The sequence below is a fragment of the Buceros rhinoceros genome, unplaced genomic scaffold (assembly GCF_000710305.1).
Source record: "Buceros rhinoceros silvestris isolate BGI_N320 unplaced genomic scaffold, ASM71030v1 scaffold36904, whole genome shotgun sequence".
Classification (NCBI taxonomy): domain Eukaryota; kingdom Metazoa; phylum Chordata; class Aves; order Bucerotiformes; family Bucerotidae; genus Buceros; species Buceros rhinoceros.
In genome coordinates this window covers 12,417-22,657 of record NW_010407135.1, presented here as the reverse complement: position 1 = coordinate 22,657, position 10,241 = coordinate 12,417, and the positions used below count along the sequence as shown (strand labels likewise).

The 10,241-nt window shown below is 43.0% G+C and overlaps 1 long non-coding RNA gene across 1 annotated transcript; it reads left to right on the top strand.

Annotated features, from left to right (window-relative positions):
* Positions 1-6: 6 nt before the first annotated feature.
* LOC104491897 lies at positions 7-3,524 on the top strand. The gene is made up of 3 exons (XR_727780.1): positions 7-428; positions 2,983-3,030; positions 3,117-3,524. It is a non-coding gene; the product is annotated as an uncharacterized LOC104491897 (long non-coding RNA).
* The last annotated feature ends 6,717 nt before the right edge of the window (positions 3,525-10,241 follow it).

Below are 10,241 nucleotides of genomic sequence, written 5' to 3'. Positions count from 1 at the left end.
AGCGGATCTGGCGGGGGGAGTTCATTGACCTCTTTTCCTTGCTCCACACAGAGCTGACCCCCGAGCACGGCCCGCGCCCGGGGGACACACTGGACCAGTGGGTCTCGGCCTTCCTGGTGTACGCCAGCGTGGTGTGCGAGAAGCACCCTGCGCGCTGTGGAGCCATGTTCAAATACCTGGACACCATCCGCAAGCTGCATGCCACCTACGGGGGCACCTCGTGGATGAACTATGACGAGGACTTTCGGCGGCGGGCGGCCAAGGACCCCAACCTGCCCTGGGGCGACGTCGACCTCGACCTCTGGATGAAGTGGATGGCGCCCCTCAAGTCGCTCATCAGCAGGCAGCCGCGTGCTGAGAGCGAGACGCAGGCCTCGCTGGCCCCGCCACCACCATCCCAGAGCCCCAAGCAGGAGGAGAAAAGCCAGGTGTGACAGGCTGGTGGCTGCTGCGGCGCGTTGCCTCGGTCCCCTGCTCGGACGTAGTGCCTCCGCAGAGGGGAAGAGGAGAAGGGGGCAGCTAGGGTGCCCTTGAATTGGTTGGTGGCTCCCGTGTCAGGAAGCTGACCCTTTGCTCCTGCTGACCATAGGGCCGTGGCGTCCGCTGGGGAGGCATGGGGCCATACGAGTGTCCGTCCAGCTGGCCACACGGTGGGATCTGTGGGCATTGCTGGAGAGGAGAGCTCGTTGTCAGAGACTAATTGTAGCGTTTTTGCTCTGACCACTAGAAATTAGGAACCTTGCTAATACTCTCCTCTGGTATATAATTGCGTTTTCCTTAAGACATTAGAAGAAATGTGTTTTGGATTTTTTTTCTTTCCTCTGAGTTGTCTTTTAAAAATGAACTTTCTCAGCAGTACAGTTACCTCTATGTAAGACAGAGAGTACAGACTTTCCTGTTACTATGGGAGCATGTGGTAGTTGAAGGCTGTGTAGGAAGCCAGAAAAATTTATGTGAATAGAGAAACTTCAATATGAACGGCCACAGCTTGCAAATTTACTGTGATTTGGAGATTTAACATGGTTTGGGACTTGGTAGATTTAATCCACAAGTTCTGGCCTATTTTATGGGAAAAGATGGTGGGTATGATAGGGGGAAGTAGGGAAGAATTTGTGTATGTTGAGGTTTCGCTTTCAGTACAGGCAGCAAGTGTCACCGAATTGGTGTGTACCTTGATGTGCGTGGGCGGATCTACCCTTTCCACTGCCTGAGCTGTGACAGTGAGCTCCATGGGTTCACAGGGCTGCCTGCCTGTACTGGGGGCTGTGTTGCTTCCCCTATACTGGTGGCTGTAGTCTGTCAAATCCTCAGCACAGAAAATGATGAACATGAACGTTTCATGCTAGCTGAATGATGGTAGGGAGATTGTTATATCTGCTGTATTTATTTCTAAACAATTTTTGAGGACCTTTGCATTCTTGAAGGGTTTTTGCTAGCTCAGCAGATAATGTGCTTCCCAGGAATTACCAGTGCAGAGGAGTGGCTAAATGGTTTTACTCTGTTAGCCTGAGCTGGAAAGGGAGGACCCTTTTTCAGGGCTTCTGGAGGTGTTTGCTCTGTCACACCAAGTCCTGAATTTGGTACTTATCAAAAGTGATTTCTCTCAGCCAACCTGTGACAAAGAAAGGGAGCAAACGCCACCCCGTAATATATAGGTGAACAGGTCCCGGTGCAGGCCTTGTGGCCTTCTGTGGTTGATGCTCTAGATTTATGCAGCCGTTTCTAATACCTCCATTTAGATTCCTCCATTCTCAAGAACAATAGCTCAGTTCTTGTTTTGCTGTGGATCTTACGTGAGGACCAGATGGGCAATGGCTTATAGCTTTCATCTCATCCAAAACTGGAGCTTCAGGTTGTCATGTTAACCAGACTTGTAACTTCTTCCACAGCCGCCCATCTTGTCAGTGCAGAGCTTTGCTCTGTTTGCTGAGGCACCAAAGGTCTTTATCCCCTTTTGGTTTTGTGGACGTTTCCCAGTTGATTTTCAGCAGTGGCATTGATTTTTTTGTTTGTTTGTTTGTTTGGGGTTTTTTAGGTTTTTTACCCACTGTAAAGAAAAATTAAACATGTTTATTTTAACTGAATGCCTTAGAAAATACCCAAAGTTTAATGTCTGTAAAAACAGTAGGGCTTTAGCAGCACAATGAAAAGCAAAAGTAGAAGTTATGCAATTGTTCAGTGTGGGTTCAACCACCTTTCTATTACTAGAGCAGTTTTTAATTGGTAGCACATAGTCTCTGAAAACTATTTGAAAGAGAATGTCCTTAACTGAAATAATGGTTTCAGCAGCTGTTAAATGTAGATGAGGCCTACGATAAAGCACGAGTTTATTATTGGCAAGGCAGGAGCAGCAAGGAAATGTTGCTGTGGGGTTCCCCCGCACCTCCCCAGCTCTTGCAAGCTCTATGTTCTGTAAAACTGCTTCAGAGAAATAAGACGTGACTTCACATTTGGGCAAAAGAATCAGAGAATTGAATTGGGAGAGAATAGCCTTTTATGGGCTCATGGCTTTGTCCAGAACCTAAGCTTTTCCACGTTCATGGTGTCAAAGGGAAAAGGAGGTGTTCTACAAAGACCTTTTCTTCCACGTTGTTTGTTTGAACTGATCTTGTTTTCGTAATTTTAAGGGATGGCATTAGGCAGCCTGACTGGATTTCATTTCCTCTTTCAGTTGAAGGCTCCTTAAATTTCAGCTTGGTGTAGTGCCTCTGTCTTTGGTTCTGCAGTTCCACAGAAGGTTAACCAGTAAAAACAAAGTCAAGGAAGACAAAGTGTCACGTTCGAAACTAGCTGCCCTTTCTAAGGCACCAGTGAAGAAAAGAACAAAGCAAGAAACCCTAGTTTTAGTTTGAGTGCAATAGTTGGTATGTATGCAGGATAGGATCCATAGCATTGGATGGTATGTAGGATAGCTGAGATTTCATTCCTGCAAATTTATGTCCGTATGTATAACTTCAGACAATTCTTTTTTTTTTTTTCCAGACTCCATGAAAACAGAAGGAGAGTTGAGATGGCAGTCAGACTAAGTGGGTGAGTTTATTTATAAAACTGACTAACTTTGGATCTTAAATATTTGCAGATTTGTTAAATACAGAATTTCTTATTGGTGCCAACAGCCTGACTCCGTTGGTGTTTAAGTGGAGCTCTGGTATTCTAGTGCATTCTTTTACCTCTGCTTCTGTTGCGTTGCAAGCTGTGCTAGAGAAGACGTAGGAAATTCATTTTACCCAATCAGCAATTGTAACAATGGACTACAAACCTGCAGAGCAAGCCAGTTTGCTGGAAAACAGGAATTCCTGCAGCGCAGCACTTGTCACAGACTATCCAAAGAGGGCAAAGATTCAGGAAGGTGAATAAATTGAACATTGGTTGAATGAGGTCAGGAACAGTCTCCCGGAGGAGAACCCTGCCCTAAAATACTACTTTGAAAGTATGAGCCAATTTAATGCGCAGATTAACCCTTCTTATTTGAGCAAACTTGTGTGCAATCCTGGATCTTTGCAGATCACAACCGGACACTTAAACTATGTACTATATTTGTTTTAAAATAAATCATAACTTGTCTGTTACAGCTGTTAATTTTACCATTTCATTGAGAATATTTGCAACATAAATGTATGTTTGACTTGAATCAGTATCATACACTTGGTATAACAACTCAGGTTGTCAACAGAATTACTCTGTGAGGCTCAATATCACCTCTCCATTCTTTCATGAAAAATGCATTAACCATTGCTGTTACTGCCAGAAATAATTTCTAGCCAAATTGTTCATTACAAAATTCTTGAAGAAATATAATAATTCACCGAAATTATTATTCTGTTTTTATCCTCATGGAATATTTAAGATCCCGAGCAGCAGACTAGACCTTTGTAGTCTGGCGTTCATGAAAATCATACTCACCGATTCATGGTTTAATTATTCTACATCTCAGTATTTTGTTTTCTTTTCCTTTTCCCTTGCATAGTAGGGAGTATGATCAAGGTAATACTATGATCCAGTAACGCGCATGATGGTAAGGGTATGCCGTTAGTTGTTTCAGGAAAAAGCTGCCATTATCTGCTCTCCTTTACCTTTCTTGATAGTTTCAATAATATGCATAACATCAATGTTTGTAAATTGATCTCAAACTGTTTGTGACTTCACCTAAATAAATTTTGATATATAAATGCTGTTCTTGTTTTCCCTTGGTTTTTATATTGCCCCTTCTCCTTTTGTAATCACTTTTTTCCATCACCTGTCCTCTTAAAAAATTACACTTTTTCAGCTATTAAAGCACAGCTAAATCTTATCTATTGCCAGAAAACAAATCAGCCTTTGAAATTTGCTTTCAGTATTTTGCATAAAGGCTTGATAATGTTGTAACTGTAGTGCTCGTAGCTTATTTTTGCTATTTGTTTTTGTGGAGACAGTGATAGGTATCACACCTTGATCTGTCTGAATCAGCTGCTATACTGAAATAACAATATTTTAATGGTCTCCAGAGTGGGACTCTGATCCAGTGAAAGCTGAGATACCTCCATTCAATACCTCCAGTATAGAGCACTTACACAGATGGAATTACAAGTTATAAAAATAACTTTCATTTTTGAGAAGGGGTTTAAGCCATTTTTCTCTAGTCCTTTTTTCTTAAGAAATCAGAACTCAGTCACTTGCTGGTCTGCTGCTTTTCTTCACCATCATTGCTACACGTGAACCACTGCAGGCATCTCCTCCTGAGGAAGTGCTGTAATAGTGGCAGGATTTGCGGAGAGGCATGGGGAAAGGGGGGTGTGGAGCAAGGAAGGATGAACAGACATTGGTCTTCTCAGTCCCACTGATGAATTGCGCAAGTGTTGGGTCTTAACCTACGGACTCAGTGGGTTTGTTTTTCTTGAACTATTTGGGAGCAACGTACCCAGCTGGAGTCTGAAACACTTCCTGATGTTCTACACTGAGTCCTTCTGCCAAGAATTCATTGGGCTGGTTTCTTACCCTCCATGTTCATACCGTCTGGTGCCCTTCCTGGCACTCTTACCTTGCAGTTTCCTGATCGCTTCCTGGTGCTGGGTTGGACCACCCTGTCTTCTGGCACTTGTCTACAGCAGACACAGAGCTTTGCCTTGCTATCCAGTGTCAGTGGCGGATTTAAGATTGCTGCCTGCTTTCATAAAGAAATTTGTCTTTCACAGTATTAGCAGTGGCATTTTTATGACATTTTGTGGACTTCCCCCCACCGCCTTATTTGTTTTCCTTCTTCATAAACTTGACCTTCATCACTGTTTTTTAGCCACCCAGTAATTTCACTGTGGTATGTGTGCATCCTTGCTTTGGGGCTTTTGTTACATGTATGCTTTCCCTTTCATGCTGTAAGATTCTGCATGAAATCTTCTTGCCTGTTAGTTTCTTATGAAAAGTGTTGGACTTCAATGGATTTCTTCAAATTCCAGTATTTAGTTACTGTGAGGGTTTGTTGACAGTGGGTGAATCTTACCCTTACAGCTCTTGATGTTATCCTTGTTGAGTCTGCATACTAGCTGTGTTGAAAGGGTGCTGCAGAATTGCCTGTCTTCTGTTCACCTCAGATTTAGCAGTAGATTTCTTTCAGTGATTATAAGCTAAACTTGCCATCACTTACATGGAATGGCAGGCAGCATGGAGATGCTGAAGATGCCTGCTGTCTGAAAGCAGAGTTGAGGATAAGCCTTTAATTAAGCTATGTGTGAAGCATGTGGTCAGTGAGCAGCTTGCGCTGAAACGAACCATGATTCTGTTACGCTTTCAGTAACTGTGGTCTGCAGCAGAAGTCAGTGATACACAGAATTTACTTCTTTTAATACTATTTCTGTAAATCCTATTACTTAGCATGGGGTATCACTGCAATTTCTGCTTTTCTCAAAAAATCTTGAGCATGTGCGTGAAGTTGTGGCAAAGCTATTCACTGAGACTGATGGAATTTCCAGTTGGGAATTGATTTGTCTGGAAGGACCAGCATCTTAAGGAAAAATAGGTTTCTGTCAGTTGACAAGAATTAAGTAGCGTGTACTTTTGGGAGTAATTTCAAATAAGTTTATTTTAGGGATTTCTAGTAAGACAGGATTTTTTTTTCTTTTTGTGTAGATGTGCTTTTTCATGTGCTGGAGCGAAATGCATTGTTATTACAAAGAACAAATTAAAACCAGTGCAATGTGACTGACAGCACAACTTGCAACTTAGGGATGAGACTAAAATAAGTCTTGGAGCAGGATGACATGGCTGGTGAGTTTAGTGTTGAGCTTCAGCAAAAGTAGAGTCAAATAAATGGGATTTCCAACTTCCACCTGTGTGCAGCAGTGAGGTTTGAGATATTTGGAGCATCTGAAAAAATAAGGCAATGTTACTGCTCTTCTGGCCTTACTAGTATAATGACGTGTCTTTAAAGGTAGGATGATAGCAGAACATTTTGCACGTGGGGTAGCCTGTCGCACCCACAGTTGAGCAAAATTATGACTTCTGAGTGCTGCTGAGATACTGTCAGTTATTCAATGTGAGTTCCAATTGAAACCTAAACAGTTGCTTTCCCGTATTCCTCTTTCTCCTATCATCTCACCAACTTGTTTTCTTCTTTACAAAAATGTGGTGAACACAGCAAGCGTGTCCTGAGGGCCAGCCATGGGAGCAGGCAGTGACTGACCAGACTGTCTGCATGTAGGGAGCCCTTCACGCACGTGTAGGTAGTTCTGCTGAGTTGGTATGGTCTAGCATAAAGGAATTCGGTGTGTATCCACGTGTGGCGGGATGGAATGCATGCGGGAGACTCCCCAGCTATCTGCAAGGCTCACGTGTTCTTGAGAAGCTGGTGACATTGGCAGCAGGACTTTCTGTCCACTCGTGGTAAAAGCAAAACCAAAAGCACAGGGACTGCTGTAACTTGAGGGGAGAGATGTGAGTCAGTGCTAACAGCCTAGATGTTTGTGGAAATGTTGCCTAGTGAAGTTACCGAAGTTTTTGTTGGGTCATATGCTCATCGGGGACTGGAAGAAGTGATAGTGTGTATGGGAGTGCTTTGGGCAATTCTTCCTACAAAGAGATCGTGTCCCTGAAAACTTGGCTGGAGAAATAAAGATAGATGGTACTTTTTGAAACACTCTTGTTTTATCATTCAGGCTTGACTTTTACCCTATCACGAAGTTCAGTGAGCATTAGTCTAGCCCAATACAGCACGTAATTTTTTATCCATATAGTCTTCTGCGTCTAGCACTCTTTTTTGTTTGGTTGGTTGGGGATTTTTTCCCTGGGAATTCTTGTCAAAACCAAGTGGCATCTTTGTAGTTTGGCAGTTTACTGGGCAATCAGCTAAATGGCAGCTGACATTTAAAAAGGAGAAACTGTTTACAGTATCTTACATATCAGTAAACTTGAAATATTCCAAGAAGCACTTTTACCTTTTTGGTTATTGTTGCTTTTTATTTAAATCATACTTTCTTCTTCCCAATGTCTCAACACAGCGTTGCTGTGTTAGTATTTCCAGGGCAGCAGGGGAATGTTTACATCCAAACAAAATCTGTTTTCTTGGAATTTTTTAATTGCAAACACTTGTGTCCATAAAATCCTTTCCACAAAACTCAGTCACCAATTAGCTTAAATTTTTTGGTTCAATGCAGTCTAAAATTCAGATCGCATTCAGTTTTCAGGTTTTTTTTTATTTTCTGAACCGTGCCATATGAGCATTGTATCTGCACCTACCTGAACAGGTGTAGAAAGTGTCTCTTGCCACTTTAAATGGCAGTCCTAATGATCTGAAGTCAGGAATGGCTGTTGAAAAACAGAAACATGGCTTACACTAGCTTCAGATACTATAAGCATCATCTGTATTGCCGATGTTCAAAGTGTCCGTAAATGCTGTATATTATCCCGAAATATGAGGTTACCTGAAGTTATCAGGCTATATGAAGTCTCAGCCCATGCAGGCGTGTAGCTTGTTCTAGAAGCAGTCGTAGACAGGTAAGGGGCTGCGTGTGCTGGTATTAGTTGGTGGGGCCGCTTAGTGATAAGCTGCAAGACAACGTGGTCCTGGACCTGGACAATGTGTTCCTCTATAGATGGCCCTGGCATAAACGGAGGCAAGACAGCTCCTTGAAATGTGTGACATGAGCCAAGAATTCGTATCTCCTGTGCCTAAACTTTCCACCCCCTCCTTGGGCGTTCTGGCATGTATAACTGGCACCACAATACTTCCCTCATCTCCTCTGTTGGGTTTTTTTTTCCACTCCAGAACAGTCATTCCTGCCAGTGTTTGGAAGGAAGGAATATCACCAGTGCATGCAGATGGTTCCTTGCACATCTCCCATGGATGATCCGTGCAGTGCTGAGTGAAAAGACTTTTCTTCTCTAGGGCTGCGGAATGAAGTTTATACTAGTACTTTAACAGAGGTACCAGGATTACAAATGTTAGTTACTCCAAATTCTTGAGAATAAAATAAAGATCAGTTTGAGGTGGGGAAATCTCTGAGAGTGCCTTTGTTGAGGGCATGCAGGCACGTATCTTGCTGCACTTCATGTGACTGCAGCTACTGAGGGACTGGAAGCACTAGGCTTCTCAAAGTGCTGTGGGTTGGGAGGAGAAGCATTTCATTTTCCTTCTTTCTGTGTAATTTTCCTTGTCCATTCTCTCATACCAACAGTATCATAAACCAGATATGTGACCTTGTTATCAAGTACTGGTGGGTAACAGGGGAAATCTCACTGCTGTTACATCGGATTGTTGGGAGAAATGAGTGAGTTTACAAGATCATGGATTGCAAGATCATGGACATTTTCCAGAAGCAGCACAACAGATCTGGAGGTATTGAAGGGCAAAAAAGTGAGTTCAGGAGACCCAATCTGTAATTTGTTTTCCCATTTAGGAAAAGCAAATTCAGTGACTCATGTTGATGTGATATTGGCCAATGGAAAAGCTATGGGCAGAGCATCTCAATGGGATTTTGTACCAGAAAGTAACTATGCACATCATTACTGCTGTAGGTGCTTTGTAGGCCAATATGTGAGCAGAAAAAGGAGCCCTGGCCAGCAGGCAAAGCTGCCCAGGCTGCTGGTGGTGCTGATCCACCAGGCATGAAGGCCCTTAATGGAACTGGTTATGGAACCACGCAGCTCAAGGAGCGAGCTTAAAGGATCACTCTTCTTCTTGTGCCTTAATGTGCTTTTAAAAAAAACAACCAACCAACCAAAACCCGAAAAAAGGACACAAAAAGTACTTTTATTGTGTCATTGGAATCTGCAACAAATAGTAACAATGCATAAGCTACAGCTGCGAATGCTTTCTGAGAGGAGAGCGGGTGGTATCTGGTATGCACTATTTCCTGAAACATGCATTTTCTATTTTAAATGTTTCGATTGCATGCAAACAAAAAGGAATAAAACCGAGTCTTTCAATGCAAATAAGGTAGAGAACAATACAATTTACCGGCATGGTAAGATTACTTACAGCATTCTGTGGCTTTGTTAGTGAGCGTTGAAAAACATAGCTTTTTTTTTTTTTTCCCACTGCTCACAATACTAAACCCAAGAACTTTTAGCATATTACAACATTGTTGAGAGCAGCACAAGTTGCTTGTGGCCCTGTACTGCACAGAGGTGTAAGTGACCGTGGTTGTTCTCCAGCGGAAGGGAGAGGAATGGATAAGCATGTTCTTTATGTGCCTCTTGTATGAGAAAGCCGTTAATATGAAGTGCTTCCCAAAGCGGCAAACCTTGGGTCACCCGGTTCCCTGCTGGTTCACAGCAAGTGAACTGCTAGACTCTAAGACATGTTGGTACCTTTTTGCTTCTCTTCATCTCTCCAGCCTGCAGTCTCTGAAAAACCTGTTTCTGTGACCAGGGAAATTAAGAACATCTTTTTAGTGTTTTTCTGGTGTTTCTGCAGCTTCAGTCTTGACACCTTGTTCTATGAAGCTTCTGTGAGGGTGAATCACCGAGCAACAGAAAGGTGACGAGTGCTGGTAGAGATGTTTCCTCATGACTGTAAGAAAAATGCAATGAATGCTACTAAGCTTAGTCTGGGAAATGTTGGTTGTAGCTTGATTTGTATCTCACAGAGCTGGAGGACCAGAAACGATAAAGCTGCATATTGCTATAGCTTGTGTGGCCAGCAGTTCACGTTACCAGGTTCTGTCTCTTACCGCAGAGTGGCATGGGCATGGGATGGACAGTTTGGCTGTGCCAGGAGGAAAAAATTATTTGACAAAAAGTGTCCTCGTGAGATGGCTGACTCTGGCTAAACC